Genomic DNA, 13,729 nt, shown 5'->3' with positions numbered 1-13,729 from the left:
CTAATTCTCATGTTCTACCTCGTACTATTATCGCCATTTTGAAACTGAGGATCGGAAGGTCAGACTCTCTAACCCAATCTCTTTACTAGGCCAACTGCCTCTGGGCATTGCAATTCGATCAAATTAATTAGTAAATAAAATTAAGATATTAAACATTGCAACCGATTGCTGGCTTCCACATCATTCCTGTCAGATGTCACGCACCATATGGCAGAATATCTCCAATGATGGGGAGCTTACCCTCTCTGAGGCAGCACATTTCACTGCCAAAGAACTGATGCTGACCGAACTCTCTTCTATTTTAGTAAAATATGCTTTAAAAAGCAATGAAAGTAGAGGAATGAGGAATTGCCCTCTGTGTTAGTAGGTTAACACCTTTGACAGCGTGATTAACTTGTACTCCTGGGTTGGCATCATAGGTCTTACAGTGCCTGGTGGACCCTGGTCTCAAATCTACCACCAGTCTTTAAACTACTGGATAGAAATGAAAAGCAAGGGGCGCCTGGGCGGCTCAGTCAAGTGTCTGACTCTTGTTTTCAGCTCAGGTCATGATCTCATGGTTCGTGAGTTTGAACCGTGCATCAGGCTCTGCATCCGTGTGGAGCCTGCTTGAGGTTCTCTCTCTCTCTCCCCCTCTCTGTCCCTCCCCAACTTGCTCTCTCTTTCTCTGTCAAAATAAATAACTGAACATTAAAAAAAAAAAAAAAGGGAGAAATGAAAAGCAAGACAGAGTATTCCACTGCCTTCCATCCCTCTCTAGTGCCATTACCTTCTGGACTTGTGGCACTTATTTCTAAAAAAGGCGTGTCCCGAGATGCAGCTTTTGCAGCACAGAGAGGCTTTTCAAAGTTAGAAGAAGGAATGATTACCTTCGGGAGGAGTCAGAAAGATTACCTAGAAGAGTTATTCACTAAAATGCTAAAACCCTGACTTGAAGAAGTTAAATCCTTCAACATGCAGTTAGCACTATGACCACCAAAATAGCACGTTCACTTTACGTCACCAAAGAATGAACAGTAAGCACTGTTTTTTCAGTTAGTTAGTTACATATCGGTCTTTAAGCAACTAAGTATGTGCGTGGAAATCCAAATATACACACACACCAGATAAATTACAAAGTTCTCTCTCTCCCTCTCTTTTTAAATGAGGAGCGACTTTTGTTTTCTTAAAGCTCTAAGATCCTTTGAGCCTGGAAGAACTACTTTGAGATCCCTTTGACAGTAAGCTCCCTCAAAATACTTATTTGGTGTTGTTTAGACACATAATTAGTAAGACCAAAAGTAAAATTAAACATGAGAAAAAGAGGGGCGCCTGGGTGGCGCAGTCGGTTAAGCGTCCGACTTCAGCCAGGTCACGATCTCGCGGTCCGTGAGTTCGAGCCCCGCGTCGGGCTCTGGGCTGATGGCTCGGAGCCTGGAGCCTGTTTCCGATTCTGTGTCTCCCTCTCTCTCTGCCCTTCCCCCATTCATGCTCTGTCTCTCTCTGTCCCAAAAATAAATAAAAACATTGAAAAAAAAATTTAAAAATGAGAAAAAGATAAGATGCACAAATGGTGAGTAAGCACACAAAACAATATCCAACATCATTTGTCATTAGGGAAATGCATTTTAAAGTTCATTTATTTTTGAGACAGACAAAGACTGCTTGAGCTGGGGAGGAGCAGAGAGAGAGAGAGAGAGAGAGAGAGAATTCCGAGCAGGCTCTGTGCTATCAGACTCACAAAACCACAAGATCATGACCTGAGCCCAAACCAAGGGTGGGATGCTTAACCAACTGAGCCACCCAGGCATACCAGGGAAATGGATTTTAAAACCACAATGAGATAGCACTACATACCCACTAGAGTGGCTATAATCAAAGAGACTGACAATACTAAATGTTGACAAGGATATAGAACAATTGGAACTCTCACACATTGCTTGTGCGGATGTAAAATAGTGTAGCCACTTTGGAAAACAGTTTGGCAATTTCTTATAAAGTTAAATATATACTTACCATACAATCCCTCACTCCTACTCCTAGATATTTATCCAAGAGAAACAAAAGCAAATGTCCATGTAAAAAACTGGTATGTGTTCCCAGCGGCTTTATTCATAATAGCGAAAAGCAAAAACAAAAACAAAAATAAAAAACCAAATATCCAACATTCAGTGAATGGATAAAGACATTAGTATGTCCATATATGGAATACTATTCAGTAACAAAAAGAACAAACCAGGGGCGCCTGGGTGGCTCAGTTGGTTCAGTGTCCGACTTTGGCTCAGGTCATGATCTTGTGGTGCGTGGGTTTGAGCTCTGTGAAGGGCTCTCTGCAGTCAGCACAGAGCCCACTTTGGATCTTCTGTCCCCCTGTCTATCTGACCCTCCCCTGCTTGCGGTCTCTCTCTCCCTCTCTATCAAAATAAATAAATAAACTTTAAAAATGCACATAAAAAGAATAAACTAAATAGGCCCACGCTAACATGACGAACTGATTTTTGGCGAATGTGCAAAAGAAATCCAATGGAAGAACGTTTCCAAAAAAATGGTTCTAGATAAATTGGACACCTATAGCCAAAACAAATTGAGCCTCAACCTTGAGTCACAGAATCCATGACAAGTACATAGAACGGGTAACCATGTTAGGGCTCTTTATACAGCTATTGATCAGAATTAGGTTTGATGTATATGACATAAACCCCAATTAGCAGGGACTTAATTACGTAAGCTTTTACTTATCAACAACAACACCAGCTTGTGGTTTCCGGCTAGTACCACAGTTCCCAGGTGTTGTGAGAGCCCCGGGCCACTTCAGCTTTGCTGTTCCACCTGGCCCAGGGTGGCTGCTAGAGCCCTTCCTATCCACATTCTGGCCAGCAGGAAAGGGAAGGGACAAAGCAGTGGGCATCCCTTTCCCTTATGGACCCTTGCCAAGAGTCAAACTTGAAACCTCTCCTTCCACCTCTTGGCCATCACTTAATTTACAGGGCCCACCTTGCTGGATGGGCCGTGAGAAATGTGGGTTGTATTCCAGGTAGCGTGGTGCCCAGCTGTATATCAGAAATTGGACTGATATTGCTAAGGAAAAAGGAGGAAGGTATATTGGACAAAACTTGCAAACTCTTCCACAGGCCACATTTACATTTTTTCCTTCAAAAGTTCTCAAGCCTCTATCTTCTTGAAAGGTCTGAACAAGAAATATAATTTGTCTATAAAAATCTGCAGGGTGGCTGGGTGTCTCAGTTAGTTGAGCATCTGACTCTTGATTGCGGCTCAGGTCATGATCCCAGGGTTGTGGGATCAAGCCCTGTGTCAGGCTCTGAGTGTGGAGCCTGCTTGGGATTCTCTCTCTCTCTCTCTCTCTCTCTCTCTCTCTCCCTCTACTCATGCTCTCTCACTCTCTAAAAATAAAAAGAAAACTAAAACACCCAAAACTCATTGATTACCATTCACTCAATAAACATAGAAATTTTTTTTTTTTTTAAGAAACCGTGCTAGGTGCTAAATTTTTAAGAGAAAGACACACTGTTAAGGTAAAAAAGAATGCTTCATTATTAGTAGCTTCATTATTGGGGCACCTGGCTGGCTCAGTTGGTGAAACATGCAATTCTTGGTCTTGGGGTTGTGAGTTTGAGCCCCATGTTGAGCATTGAGATGACTTAAAAAAAAAAAACTCTTATTATTGGTATGTAGTTTTAAGTATACCTTTTTTATTTTTATTCTATAGAAATGATCTAAGACACAAGGGGTTAAATTTTGGCTTTCAGAAAATAATAGGTTGTGTTGTTGTATATGATCCTTTATTTGTATATGGGTTTTTTTCTATATTTGTATATATTTATCAATGTATCAAAATATATTTGATATTTGTATATCATTTGTATATGATCCTTTATTTGAAAAATATCCTATATTTTTTCAGAAATAGACTGGAAGATGATATTTGAATTGTAGTAGCCCTTTCTAAATTTATGTCTTGAATCTGTACCGAGTCAAGTAAATATTTCAAAAATGATGATGTCCCATTTATTTTCAGTATTTATACACAAGTGGATTACCCAAGTCTCATCTCTCTTCTCATTTTACCCCTTATCTCATTTCATCACTAACCAAATCTCTATCAGGGTCCTTTGCAGAGAAATGAACATAAAGAAAACTTACTCAGCTTTAATGAATAGAGAAATACTTCCTGGTATTTCTGTATTTAAATAAATACTGAGAATGTGTTCATCAGTGAATTTCACTTATTCATGTTATTATTCATAAATAGTAGTATTAGTAATCTCCAAAATGCTATTCTATTCTTTTAAAAGCCCATTTATTCATCTTTCTTCCATGCAACCAATCTTTACCAATTACTTATAAGGACATGGCTAATGGAATATATTTGCCTTTCCCACTAAAATGTGATTCCACTGTGGTCCAGAAGTATCTTTTTCATTTCCATCTTTCCACTCTCAGTACCAGTTAACTTCTGGTATCTAAATAGCTATTCAACAAACATCTGTTCAAGAATGAATGAAAGAATAAATGTGGTCTTTCCAGAACCCAGATCCTTCGGTGGTGTTCTGTTTTCCTAAAGATGATGAAAGCCTGTGTCCATGGTCATGTTGCATGTTTCACTGACATTCCAGAATCCCCTGGTCCTGATCATATTTACTTGCCCTTCTAGAAAGGCCTTTGAGATGTTTCAGCAAAGGAGAGCAGTAGGATATCATAACCAAAGTTTCATCATAGAACACGCTCTCCTTTCGGTCTGTGCAGAAGACATTAGGAGCTTTCCCTGCATTTAAACATTCCCTTTATTCTTGGTCAAGTACAACACCCACTTCTTCCTGACCTCTGACTCTCAACTTACTCTAATAAAACAATCAAGCCTGGGGCGCCTGGGTGGCGCAGTCGGTTGGGCATCCGACTTCAGCCAGGTCACGATCTCGCGGTCCGTGAGTTCGAGCCCCGCGTCGGGCTCTGGGCTGATGGCTCAGAGCCTGGAGCCTGTTTCTGATTCTGTGTCTCCCTCTCTCTCTGCCCCTCGCCTGTGCATGCTCTGTCTCTCTCTGTCCCAAAAATAAATAAACGTTGAAAAAAAAAATTAAAAAAAAAAATAAATAAAACAATCAAGCCTTTTTTTTTTTTTTTTGTCAGCAGCTCAGGGTTAATTGTTCTTTCTAGAGAGTGACCTTCGTACTGTTTTTAATCCCTACCTTCTCGCATCTACAGATGCTGCCTAGCTGATATATTTTAACTTATTTATGCTGCTCGCTGCTCGAGTGCATAAGCGATTGCTAGCTGTGCTGCTGTGATAGGAAAGTTACAAAAGGAAGGTGACCTCATCTTATAAACTGCTTAGATAGATCTTTTAACAAATGGTGGTTTAGAGAAATAGTTCTACGCATGTGTCCTTTCTTTCCGCTGGTCACATACCGATTCAAATGTTCCTCTAGCTGTTACTTATTCATTTTTTTAATAGTTCAAGCCTGAAGCCCGCTAACTATATATTAGCCTGATTGAAAAAAAAAAAATCAATGTTTAACAAATAAGTGAGGCATTAACTGTATGAGAGTTAGTCACGTCAAAAACACACATCTGACTTACCCAGAGTAACCATCTTTTGTCCCATGGAGTGGGTTTGGTTCAAATTTCCTATCAAGTTGCTGAAACATTGAAAGAATATTTCAAGGATTCCTGAGGATTTTATGGTCAAGAAAGTGTGTGAACTCCTCCTAAAAATAATTTCAGGTTGGGAGCAATTGCCCCAGAGGAAGACCGGGAGAACTAGAAAACAGAAATTCTACTCTCAGGTCCAGGAAAAATTTTACATCAGGTCCTGGGAAAACTGCCAGAAATTCACATTGCCCTTGATTCCTTTTCCAGATGCCTGTTTTACTAGAGGGGGAATTTTTTTTTAAGTGTCTTCTGATATGTATGCATTCTTATTATATTTTAAATCCGTAATGAATTCCAAATGTTCCCTTTGCTTGTTCTTGGGTACTCCAGGACTGAAATACGTGCCAGGAAGGAACAAAGTCTTTTTCTGACCTTTCACTCCATGATTGCTACTGATCACTTCTGAATTGCAAATTAGGCACTTTTGAAACTGTGTTTCCCGGCTGTCTTTACCTTCCTCGAGCCCTTGTCACCTGGCGACAAGCTCCACTTGTGAGCAGACGTGGTAGTACCTGTATTTTTTTCTCATTTTTCTTTGTGCAAAGTGTACCTCTCATATGAAATGACTCTTGAATTCAGACAAAATTCCTGGTATGTATTATACACCAGTGTCTTCATTTCTGCACCTCTAATCTCAGTGGTAACTTCCAAAAGCTATTCTAATATTAACACCAAATTAAAATCTTTACCTGTGCTTTTACAAAGTGTAAAAACGTGATACATTAAAAAACTTAGCAGATCAAGAGAATGAGAAGACAAACCACATATAAAATATTTGCAAAAGACATATCTGATAAAGGACTGTGATCCCGAAATACACAAAGAACTCCTAAAACTCAACAATGAGAAAACAACCAACCAAGATTAAAAAGTGGACCAAAGACTTTAACAGACACCTCACCAAAGAAGATATACAGATGGCAAATAAGTATATGCTAAGATGTTCCGCATTGTATGTCCTCAAGGAAATGCAAATTCAAACATCAATGCCCCTACATACCTATTAGAATGGCCAAAATCCAGAACAGTGACAACACCAAATGCAAATAAGGATGTAGAGCCATAGGAACTCTCATTCATTGATGGTGGGAAGGCAAAATAGTACAGTCTCTGTGGAAGACAGGTTGTCAGTTTCTTACAAAACTAAACATACTCTTAGTATATGATCCAGCAATGGCTTTCCGTGGTATTTCCTCAAAGTAGATGAGCTTTATTTATAATTGCTGAAACCTGGAAACAAGTAGGTAAATAAACTGTGGTACATCCAGACTATGGAATATTATTCAGCACTAAAAAGAAAGAAAATGCCGTGAAGGAAAGCCATGAAAGGACATGGAGGAAACTTACATGCATATTTACTAAGTGAAAGAAGCCAGTGTGAAAAGGCTATATACTCTATGATTGCAACTCTGGGACATTCTGGAAAAGACAAAACTATGGAGACAATATAAACATCAGTGGTTGCCATAGATTAAAAAAAGAGAGATGAATAAGTGGAGCAGAGGATTTTTGTATGTTACTATATGATATATATGATATGATATATGATTTGTATGATACTGTAATAGTGGATACATGTCATTATACATTTGTCCAAACTCATAGAATGTATAACACCAGGAGTGAACTCTAATGTAAACTGTGGGCTTCGGGTGATAATGATTTGTGAATGTATCTTGACAAAATATACTATTCACTTTTCACAAATTAATTTTATGAATTTTAACAGGTATACCATTCTGGTAGGAGATGTTGAAAATAGGGGAGGCTATGCATGAATTGGGGCAAGGATATATAGGAAATCTCTGTACCTTCTCAATTGTGCTGTGAGTGTAAAACTGCAATAAAAAAATAAATTCTACTAAATATATGTTAAAAAACTATACGTATGTTAAAAGACAATTTAACTGATTAAATTTTAAAAATCCTATTATCTTTATTCAACAATTCATAAATCAGGTCGAGTCCTATCTAGCCTATAGAAAGCTCCAAAGAACTCTACAAAATAAAAGACTTTTATAGGCAGAAGGAGGTGGGACAAAACAAAAGGGGGTAGAAGCAAAGAGTGGATTGTTTGGGGCAACGTCACCTTCCTTTTGGGGATGGCAGGGGTCTATCAGGTGAATTACCTTAGTAGTGCTGACCGGGAAATTCCAGACTGACTAGTTAAGATTACATTCCCAGGAGAAGCTGAAAATGCAATTACATTAGGTATTAAGTCTTGGTTTAGTAATGTGGGCTAAGCACAAGTGACTCCATTTGGAGCCTGTTGTCTCTTTTTTAAAAATTTATATATATATATATATATATATATATTTGTGTGTGTGTGTGTGTGTGTATAAGTGACTGGACTCTGGACTCTTAAGGGTTAAGATGTTAAAATGGTGTCGAGTTTCTTGCTACAATCTTTCCCATCTTCGCATTAAAATATCATGTAAGACTTTTTGAAAAATAAGAGTCAACCAAATATTTTCAAGAGGAATTTCCACTGACTATACAGGGCAGAGGAGGTTGAATCTAGAAATTGTATCATGGATAATTTATCCTCTGAAAAAAAAAGGGCAAAGGTGGTAGGAAGAAGTTAAGCCTTCAAACTGTTATTCGGTCAAAATCTACAAATCCCCAAAGAAGGTACAACAAAAGTACAGAGAGCTAGGGAGGCAGGAGTGGCTGGTTACAAAATGTGATGGACAGACCCCAGGAATAAGGAAGTGCAAATAAAGCAGCATGTGGAAGAACACTGACAGCCCACAGTAATCACACTTGTAGTTTTTACATTTAACACAGCTGTTTAAAACACACACACACACACAGCCTCTGATTCTTGACAACATAAATTCTCCTTGTTGCAGACAACTAGACAGCAGGGACAGGACAAGATCTTGTCATGGCGGTTGCTCAACACGTGATAAATGTAAATGTCTACTGGAGTCCAGAATTTGGCCAAGGGAGCAGGTACTTGCAGGCTCCTACAACTTTAGGCCTAAGAGTTTTCAAGAGGATGGTAAGGAGAAGCAGACGAAATTTCATCCGTCAGTTGGCCAACTCAGACTGGAAGGAACTTCCCTCGCTGACATGTAATAGGAAAACAATCATCACAACGTAAAAGGGACCAAAATTTCTACAGTACAAGGAAATATAACACAATCTAAAGATTCCAAGGAAGAGCATATATCTGGAAATGACTTAACCACAGGAAAAGAATGCTCTAGAAAATGTCTCTGTCCTTAAGAGAATGCAAAGAGATATGATGTCTATCCAACAGTTAAGAATGTAAGGAAACTAAAATTTTCACTGGAGAACTAAAAATGTCATGGGAAGCAAGAAAGCAAAATTGACTTTGCTGATAATCACATCAGTAATTTATAGGATGAATGTGACTGTGAGCTCTTTCAGGAAGGGACCATGATCTACACATTTATATTCCCAACGAGCAACATAACCCCAACCTGTGGGTCCTCATTAAGTGCTTATTGATGTATGAAAGCTCAAAGTTGGCTTGGTTTCGTTTACAGTTTTATTTTTTAGGTCGATATGCAAAAAACCCCATCTATGACCAAAGTATCACAGAGCATAGGCCTAGAGTCTAGGATGTGGGGCTAGAGTTAAAAGGTATAGGCTGAAAAAAATATAACTAAAAAAGAAAAAAAGCTAAAGAGGCAGAGGAATGAGGACGGCATCAAGTAAATAGTGTATTTAATTAAAATTTTATTTTCATGCCAGGATAATTAACATACAGTGCTACGCTAGTTTTAAGAGTAGAATATAGTGATTCAACAATTCTATACATTACTCAGTGCTCATCAAGATAAGTGTACTCTTGGGGCACCTGGCTCAGTCAGTAGGACATACGACTCTTAATCTTGGGGTCATGAGTTTGATCCCCATGCTGGGCATAGAGATTACTTAAAAAGAATAAATTAAAAAAAATAAGTGTACTCTTCACCCCACCCCACCCCCACCTCTCCTCTGGGAACCATCTGTTTGTTCTCTGTAGTGAAGAGTCTGTTTTTTGGTTTGTCACTTTTTCTTTTTGTTTCTTAAATTCCACATAGGAGTGAAATCATATGGTATTTGTCTTTCTCTGACTGACTTATTTTGCTTAGCATTATGCTCTTTAGATCTGTCCATGTTGCTCTCAATGGGAAGGTTTCGTTCTTTTTTATATCCCTACTTGAATAATACCACTTCTTTCTCCATTCATCTATCAGTGGATTCTTGGGTTGCTTCCATATCTTGGCTATTGTAAATAATGCTGCAATAAACATAGGGAGGCATATATCCTTTCAAATTAGTGGGGAGTTTTGGTTTTTTTTGAGAGGGAGAGTGTACTCACGATACGGGGAGGGGCAGAGGGAGAGAGAATCTTAAGCAGGGTCCGTGCCCAGTGTGGAACCCTATGCAGGGCTCTGTCTCACAACCATGAGATCATGACTTGAGCTGAAATCAAGAGAAAAGACGCCTAACTGAGCCACCCAGATGCCCCTCAAATTACTGTTTTTGTGTACTTTGGGTAAATACCCAGTATTGCAATTACTGGATCATATGGTAGCTTTATTTTACTTTTTGTTAATTGGCAAATTAAGAAAATAAAGTAGTGAGACTATCAGTTTGATTTAGCATTAAGAAAGGAAACCCTGCTTTTCTAAGGTCATTCTAGAAGTCAATAGAGTAGTTGAGAATATTTAAAACTGCCTTTTATCACAAGATCAGGTTCCTTTTTCTTACTCCCTAATTTCATTTGTTTCTCTTCCCAAACCACCCCCCCCCTTTTTTTCTTAAATGTTTTCATGCTTTGGACTTGCCAATGCCATCTACAGTATCACAAGTGCTAGCTGTTAGGAGATAAATCCTAAATCTCAGTGGCTTAAAAATTAGAAGTTATCCCTTAATAAAGTCTAAAATGGTCAGGGAAAGGCTTTCAGGGAAAGCCAGGGAAAGGCTTTTTCCAGGCTCCTTTCATTTCATGGTCCCTCTAAAGACTTGGAATCCTTTCCATTCATTTGGCAGATAGAGGTCTATTCAGGGACTGACCAGAGGTCCACAGAGGAAGTTTATGGGACAGGCCTACAAGTGGAGCCCTTCACATTGGTCATATGTCATTAGTTAGCGCTCACTCACATGGCCATGCCTAACTGCAAGGGAGACCTGAGCAATGGAATCTAGCTGTGGCCCTGACAGCAAAATGGGTTTGGTGAAGTCGGCCTCTGCAACAAACTCTAGATTATTCCAACCATAGATAATCGTGATCTAGAGCACAATGTGTAGCACTCTCCTTTCTTCCTCAAAGTTTGCAATAATCTGATGGAATTGGGTATTGTGTCCCATTTAGTAGCCTGAGGTTATATAAAAGCCTGATTGACAAACGAAGATTTGTACCCAGTCCCGACTCCGAAGTCCATTAAACCATGCTGCATTTTTCCAATTGAATCATAATATTAACGTGAGATTAGAACCTGAATGGAGATTAAATTTAAAAGATCATGTAACTGCTGCTTATCAGGAGAGTTGATCTTTCGAGGTTTTTCCAATTTGAATGATGCACTTTTGCAAATTCTCCTGAACTCTTTCTTATTTTAATGTATGGCATAGATGTGAAGACATCATTACAGTCCCTTGTACATGAACGGAGAAATATTCACTGTCTTATCCCTTAAGTCTCATTAGTCCTGACAAACTCACACAAATTTGCCTTTCCAGAGGGAACATCTTTATATCTCACTTTTTAAAGACATTTTAAATAGTTTCATTTTGCCTTCACAACCCTTTGAACAGTAGAGACATGTCTGCTTATAAATGAATAATAGTTCAATTACTTTTCGCAATGAATGGTGCTAAGCAGTATAAGATTATAATGACTTCTATGTATCTTATAACTACTTCTATAAGACACTTATATACTACATATATACAAAACTTCATTTAATCTTCACCACTTAACAAGTTAAGTGTGTTTATTACCAGTATTTTATTGATGTGGCAATCAAGGCACAGAGGGTTGAGCAAGTTGACTGAGGCAACAAAGTTGAACAGTGAAGGAAATAAAACAGGTCAGGCTACATGAAATTCTCCCAGTAATTCTCCCCAGCTCAAGTTCATGGGTCCTCTTCATTCTTCGTTTTGCCTTTATCCTTGCCATAGATATTCCTATTCCTTGATATACTTATCACTCGGGGCTTTTGGGACTTTCTCTATTCTTGCCTCCCTGCAACCTCATTACCCCTTTATTCCATGAACTCAAATTCCTTGATTCGAGTATGTAAAACCTAATACTAAAACAAAAACAAAAACAAAACCTAATACTTCCTATTGTTTCCTACACACATGCCTTGCTCTTTAAAACATGAAGCCAACGCCTAATTTAACGGTTTCCTAAGGTAAATCCACAATTTATTAATGCATAGAAATTCCTAAACCTCCTCTAAAACAAAAAGGCATATGTTCTACCTACACACATTGTTGAGATTAGAGAAACATCAATTTCCCTTTTAAGTAAGATTTAACAATATCTTCTGTCAACTTTCTGGTGCCATGCCTAGCACAAAAGCAAAGAGAACTTAAAAGGAAAGGGTTTTGAAATAGTTCCTTTGAGTCACTCTCACAAAGAATTTACTTGGGAGTCAAAGAACAGTGACTTTACCATCTCAGAAATATAACCCTGATCAATTTGTTCACCCATTCAGCCTAGCATGAATCTGTCCTGATGCGGAAACGGGGGGGGGGCCCCAATAAAAAACCCTGAAACTGGAAAACTCTCTTCCTGGTTTGTGCTTTACTGTCTAAAATGCCAGCGGGAACTTCAGGCAAAACGTAATTTGCAGACCAGTCTGTGTTAGAAACACTGTATCCAACATACAGAACAGACAAGGCGCCGCAAGAGCGAGGAAAGATTTTACGTGTCTGCTATTGACAAATTCAATCCTCTGGACAACTTGAGGCTGAACTCTTCAGAGGCTCCTTTGTCAGCTGTGCCTCAAGGCAGGCCTCCTAGTAGGTGCTCAATAAAGGTATGTTGGGAAGAAAAAAAGAGACAGCCCAAGAAAGACTCTGAACGATAGAGAACTGATGGTTACCAGAGGGGAGGGAGGGAGGGGAGGGAGATGGGGGAAATAGGGGATGGGGGTTAAAGAGTACATTTATGAGGAGGAAAAAAAAAAAAGGATAGGTTGGAAAAATCTGTTAAGGCCAAGATGGAGTGTGCAAAAGGTAGTAGGAAGATTTCTGAGTTCTCACTGCAACTATAAACTTAGAGGACTTTTGCAACTGGTTTTGCAGCTCATCCAAGCGCTCATCTTTTCTTAGCTCTAACACATTTAAAGGCAGTAAGAGGCAGAGGCATTTTACACCGTCGATGTATCTCTTTGAACTTCCTTAAGTTGACTGGGCGGAGGCTCTACCGTTTTAGGTCCGCCCGTTGGTGCGGCACCTGCAATTTCCGCTCCTCACTTTACCCTCTTCCTGGCTCCAGGTCCTCGCTCCTGGCCCTGCCTGCGGCCCCCTTCCACTGCCCGCTGGGTCAGCGGGGTCCCTGGGAACTACCACGTCCCGCAAACCTTGCTTCAGGAGAAAACAGGTAATGAATGATCTTTAGGTTTTAAATCACTGCAACATCAAGTCTTCAATTGGACGCATGATTTGGATGGAAAAATCTGATCTACGAGAAACGAGTCAGTACGGTCCAACCTCCGCTCTTTGCCTCTCTTCGTGTTACGGTTTCCAGGATCACCCGAACCCTCGGGCTGCCGTCTCCTCTCGGGAGTTGTAGGCTTTCTGAAAGCGGCGGCCTCTCCTTCCAGGCCTCACCTCCCGCCAGCTCCGCCCCGCCCGACCCACCTCACCCCCGCTTGGCGCCCCCATTGTCCCCTCGCAGCTGTCACAGCGCGCACATCCCGAGGCCCCGATTGGAAAACCTTCCCGTCACTCAGCCCACACTCCGGGGCCGGACGCCTCACTCCCTATTCCGAGCCTTAAAAGGGCTAAGGCCGCTTTCCGCGAGCCAGCAGGTAGAGCCCCGGCGGCGGAAGGGAGGAAGGGAGGGGCTGCGCGCTCAGGTTGGCCCCGCCTGGCGACGGGGTGCGGCGGG

The 13,729-nt window shown here is 40.1% G+C and overlaps 1 long non-coding RNA gene across 1 annotated transcript in view; it reads left to right on the top strand.

Annotated features, from left to right (window-relative positions):
• The window catches only part of LOC121042784 (uncharacterized), a 144,849-nt gene extending 131,126 nt beyond the window's left edge, over positions 1 to 13,723 (top strand). The window contains exon 5 of the long non-coding RNA XR_005796438.1: positions 13,115 to 13,723. This is a non-coding gene — a long non-coding RNA (uncharacterized LOC121042784). The remainder of the gene's footprint in view (positions 1 to 13,114) is intronic.
• Positions 13,724 to 13,729: the final 6 nt, after the last annotated feature.

This window comes from Herpailurus yagouaroundi, unplaced genomic scaffold (assembly GCF_014898765.1).
Source record: "Herpailurus yagouaroundi ecotype Mexico unplaced genomic scaffold, PumYag 186, whole genome shotgun sequence".
NCBI lineage: Eukaryota > Metazoa > Chordata > Mammalia > Carnivora > Felidae > Herpailurus > Herpailurus yagouaroundi.
The sequence above is the reverse complement of the archived record's forward strand: the minus strand, read 5'-3'. Positions and strand labels throughout refer to the sequence as shown.